This window comes from Anomaloglossus baeobatrachus, chromosome 3 (genome assembly GCF_048569485.1).
Source record: "Anomaloglossus baeobatrachus isolate aAnoBae1 chromosome 3, aAnoBae1.hap1, whole genome shotgun sequence".
Lineage (NCBI taxonomy): Eukaryota > Metazoa > Chordata > Amphibia > Anura > Aromobatidae > Anomaloglossus > Anomaloglossus baeobatrachus.
Genome location: NC_134355.1, coordinates 258669353 through 258675352, shown reverse-complemented (window position 1 = coordinate 258675352; position 6000 = coordinate 258669353).

Sequence of the window (6000 nt, the reverse complement as noted above, 5' to 3'; positions counted from 1 at the left end):
GAGTTTTGATATCAGGAATATGTAAGGGTGTTATAGACCTTTTTGACACATGAGGGATTTACTGCAACAAGGTCCTGGTCAACTGTGTTGAAGGCCATACATATAGTGCTATTTTTCCCATCAAAATAACTGGCACCTCCATTTCTTTGACTACTCTGTCCAGTTGGTATGATCTTTAAAGAGAACTTGACAGCTTATACATAAGCCCAATCCAAGGGCAGCATGAATCAGGCACCGGTTGTATGATCACAGCCAGGTATTTGAACTCTGGGGACCTAGACCATGCGTTGAACTAGTCGGACAGGCAGGTCCATGGCAGCTTCTCCACACCCGCGGACCTGGATTTATAGGTCTCTGCCTATACACGCACATAGGCAGAGACTTGCCAGTCACTGACAATGGATGGGGAGAAGCACACAGACTAGTCTACAGTGCGGTTTGTTGCTTGTCCGGCTATTAAAGTATGTTTTTCTCTGCTTCGTAGTCAAACACACCTGGACTGAGATAATCCTGCCAGTGCCCGATACATGCTGCCCATGGATTAGGCAGCATGAATAAGTTGACAAGTCCAATTTGAGATCTATCCCATACAGAAAAAGGGAGGGAGTAACAGACACTGGGAAAATTAGTAATTTGGTATTAAATGCACCAGAGGAGTATAATTCTAATCCTTTATATATGTTACATTTTCTTAAAATCCCTCACAAGAATCATTAATGTACCATTTTCACTTAATCATGTGGACACACTAGCTAATGTGTACACATCAGAGCATCAAGTAAGGAATAAGGACCAGGGGGCACTCACTGCGAGTGGAAGGCGATTCCGGCAGCTAAATAGGAGAGGGTTCTTTACAGTTAAGGGTGCTTTACACACTGCGACATCGCTAGAGATCTCGTTAGCGATGTAACACCAGATCGCACATATGATTTGCCGAGATCGCACATGTGACCGGCGCTACAAAAAAAAAAAAAAAAGACCTATGTGCGATCTCGGCAAATCTTATCTGCGATCTGGCGTGTCACATCACTAACGAGATCGCTAGTGATGTCGCAGCGTGTAAAGCACCCTTTAGAGCAGTCAGACTGTGGAATGCCCTACCACAAGAGGTAGTAATGGCAGACACTATAACAACTTTTAAAAAAGGCTGGAAGATTTCCGCAGTACACACAACATTGTTGGTTATAAATGATTTAGTACCGAAATGTATGCCGTATTTTTCGGACTATAAGATGCCCTTTTTTTCCCCCAAATGTTGGGGAAAAGTGGGAAAGTCTTATAATCTGAATGTAGGGTTGTGGGGAATGAGCGTGCTGTGGTAGAGCGGGCCATCGGCGGCACGAGTAGCGCCTGCGGGGACCACGTGGGCCCACTCATTTCATATGCACGCCCATCATCTCTCGGCGCTGAAGGTAGGCGGGATGATGGGCGGGGGGTGCACGCATAGTAAAGAGCCGGCCCACGTGATCACCCCTGGCAACTACAGCCTGGAGGGATCATGTGTGGCTATATTCACTGACCCCCATGCATCATCATCAGCATGGGCTGCAGTGAATCAGTATACTCACCGGTCCCTGCAGCATCGCGATGTCCTCCTGTCTGCCAGCCCGCTGATCTTTGTAGAGAACGGTGAGCACAGCGATGACGTCATCACCGCTAGTCTCCACACACATCAGCAAGCCAGCAGACAGGAGGACATCACGATGCTGCAGGGGGAACGGCTCCACACAGGTCTGTGGGGCTGCTGCTGACACAGAGAGGAAGATGATCGATGCTGCGGGGAGTGAGGAAAGGTGAGTATAAATGTTTATTTTTTTCTGTGCCATAGGATACAGACCATATAGCAGGATGACGGCATATACCAGGATGGGGTTATATTATGAGCAGGATGAAAGTATATAGCAGGATGGGGGTATATAGCAGGATAAATACCCCCATCCTGTTATATACCCCCATCCTGATAGGGGTATTTATCAGGATGGGGGTTATACCAGGATGGTGGACATATATACAAGGCAGGAGGATCATATACAAGGCAGGAGGATCATTACCAGGATAGGGTACCTTAGTAGAGAATTTGGGGACATTACCACAGTAACAGTTTCAGCAGCAGATCATCGCCCCATAACAGTGTGTCATGACCACATTTTTTTGCTTTCAATTTTTTTCTTATTTTCCTCCTCTAAAACCAGGGTGCGTCTTATGGTCCGGTGCGTCTTAGGCTATGTGCCCACAGCAGATTAAACCTGCGGATTTATCTGTGGAAAATTCACAGATTTTCTGGATTTTCCAGATAAATCCCCAGGTTTCAGCATGTACAGACACTCCCCATGTTATCCTATGGGACATGGGGAGTGCTGTGTCCATGCTGCGGATACGTGCAGCTGTGGAATATGCTGCGGATGTCCCGCAACCGCACGTAATTGCATGTCAATTATTTCTGCGGAATTACCTGTGGAAATTCCAGCTCTCCACAATGGAGATAGAGGCTGGAACTTCTGCAGGTAATCCGCACGAATGTCTGTAGGTTTACCACAGCTATTTCGCTGTACTACCGCAGCTAAAAACAGCTGCGGATTCTGGCGAACAGCTGCGGGAAACCTGCGGCCGTACCTGCGGATATCCGCAGGTACAAACTCCCATGGGCACATAGCCTTAAACTCTAAAAAATACGGTAATTGGTGAAGGAAGGTTGAACTAGATGGACCAGAGGACTTTTTTCAACCTATGTATAAAGTGAACAAAAAGACCGCGTTTAAAAGCTTTATTTTGTATCATAGCTTAAAAAGACATAAGCACAATGCTCCATATATTCTTTTGCTGTCAAATTTTAGTAATGTTTTTAGTGGTAGATAATGTAGATAAGTAAAAAAACAGTCCATTGTTGAAAACAGAAACCGCATTAAAAATTAAACTGACGAGCTGCAAAAAAACCCAATCATATTCTAATCCCTCTATTATTGTAAGAGAAGAAAAATATTTTTTTAGTACTAATGTATAGAAAATGTATAATTTTATTGCTGAAATATACAATGAAAACTTGTTTCCCTTTTCTCTAATACATAAAACACTTTATATAATAAAATACTACTAACTGCAAGTCTGATCACAATGTACCTACTAAAGTCCCCCATAGATTAAATGATGCCAACGTGAAGATCTCAGGTCCACAGCTTGAACTCCGTACAGAACAGCTGTATCCCGTCATAGGCAAGAATCTCAAGAATCATCTGCAACAAGTTTTCGTTTGAGAAGAGAGGGTAATTTCCTTATTTTTGGTATTAAAATTAAATAGAGAAGCCATTGTGCCTGTTCTTATACTCTAAGTTCATACATGATGTACAGGTGAACTCATTTTTCTTATTGAAGCCAATGATCCAGCATTTTAGGAAATAGTGTCAGTGGAAGTTGCCATTTGTCTGGCGTTTCCCCTGCAGTGAATGTGTAGCAAAGGAATGGATCCAAGCATAAATCCACCTATAGGGGTCTATATATTTGATTGGTCCCCAAGTAAAGAACAACTCTATTAGGTCCATATACATAATCTGAGCACGTTTGTTTTTTCTTCATCATCCCTTACTCATCAAAGGTAAGACAAGGCCACTTCTTACAATAAGTCCTATATGAATAGGAACTACCTATTCACTAACATATAACATCTGGTTGCTGTACGTTTAGCTACCCAAACTAATGTGCATTAAACATCGCCTGTGTAAACCAAGCCTAAAATAGGGGCTTAAAGGGGTTGTTCCCTTCCAGGTAAAGTTAGGCTTCATATGCAGTTTGTAAAAAAACAAACTGTGCTGTACTCACCTTCCCCGGGTCCACCTGCTAGTCTCCACTGCTGCTCCCAGTGTCTGACACTGTGTGCAGTGCTGACGTCACACCAGCTCTGAAGGTGGTGTTCCATCTATACTGGCAGAGCCAATGACCTCACTGATAGGTCAGATGACCGTGCAGCAGCCAATGTCAGACACTGGGAGCAGTGGTGGTGATTTATGGTGGACCCAGGGAAGGTGAGCACAGCTTAACAAACTGCGCCCGAGCCGAACATTACCTGAAAGGGAAAAGCCTCTTTGATACATTGGCTGTAGTGACTCGACCTCTTCTCCACATTTGGGGTATATATTTTGCAATATTATTCTGTGTCACAAAGTGGATGCAAGTGGCGCCTTGAGCACCCCAATAGTGGATTTGAATTATTGGGATTCAGTAGCCTTAAAAGAATAGTGCTGAATTCTGCAATATTTCTGCCATACAATGTAATGACACTGATGACAGAGTCAGATGATGTTACACTTTGAATGGCAAAAGACAGCCGAGTGTGTGCACCATTTTACAACTTTAGTCCCTTTTGCGAAACATACCAGGTTTCAACCTGGACGCTCTCTAAAAGGGCAACATACTCTGTATGTTCCCATTTTTACCCAATGTTTTCATAAGTTGCTCCACTCAGGTATACTGTTCAAGTTGCATATAGCGTTGTGCATATGTTCTTCCCGCATTAAAATCGTGTTCTTGCCAAAAGTTTGACCAGAAACAGTTCATGTGCGCACATCTGTGATAAGGGGCTTTTTGATGAATTATTTTCAAAGGATGCAAATTTTGGGAATATAGTGCTGCAAACTTTTGGTCCTCTGGTTGTAGTAACACTACAACTCCCAAAATGTCCTGATTGCTACATGCTGAAAGTTGTAGTTTTTCAACTGCTGGAGAGCGGAAGGGGGTGTCCTGCACCATACAGAGCACTAGTGAACATGGCATCATTTCTTTCATCCAGGAGAACACTGAGTGAACATAAAACAGTTTCATCCAAAGCTCCATAAATAAAATTTCTGCCATGCATGAGTGCTAAGGGGTTAATCAGTTGTGCAAAGCTTTTTTGAGGAAGTTTCTCCATCATTGCTATAACGTGATCTGATCCAATTATAGGTGTTAAAAGAATTTTTTGCAAGCTTCAGACATTGATGACATCCTTAGGATAGGTCATCTCTAGCAGACTGATGGGGCTCAGACACTTGCACTTCTCAGCGGTTTTCAGCAGCGGCAGGGTATATCCGTGAACTGAGTTGGAACACCTTAATACACTGTGTAGTGCCATCTCCAGGTATTGAAGGATAGCTTCCTAATATTGTTATCTTGTAAAACGCCTTTAGGTATTCTACTCTCACACTGAACTATCGTATACAGCAGATGTCTTAATAAGCCCTAGGGAAGTTTCTAGTGTTTCCACCACAATACTAGACCTTGTTGTAGGAGAAGCATCTATCTAAATTAATAGCAAAACCTACAGATAAATACATTTTTTCAGGATGATACCTCATCCTGAAAAAATGTATTTATCTGTAGGTTTTATCATCGTAATATCCCATGCTCATAAAAGGCAAGTACAGTTATGGTGCATTCACATGGCTGTCTGGAAACTGTAAAAAATTACAGTTTTTAAAATCATATGTATATTCATTTTTGGACAGTGGCACCTGAATACACCCGCACAGGTGAGCACAGATCTACGGCTGGTTAATGCTTCTTGGTGATCTTCACATGAGCTTACTTAAAATACCGTTTCTCCTTTTTAATGGGCTCTAATTCTGCCGAATATGGTCCTGGAGACGAGTACATTGTATTATGCTTCACTGCCAAGACTACTTGTAATGTTACTGCCAATATCTGTTACCTGGTTAAAAGTGTAAGAGGAAAATATATCTATGTGACCTTAGGTGACAAGTAAGATCTTGGAAACCATTTGAAAATTATATATAAGGTTTATTACCTATTATTTCTACCATACTTTATTGTAATGCTAAACCCAAAATTTGTTTTTGAAAAGGAATCTGTCAGCTACTCACCTGTGGGGTGGTCCGATAGGTTCTGGTCTGATGGGTGTCACTGGTCTCGGCCCGGCGTCTCCGCTATCCTTGCGATTACCATCCTCCTTCCTGCTTCGAGTGCATGACGTGTTCTATATCATCCACACTGTGCCCTCTATTGCGCTCCTGC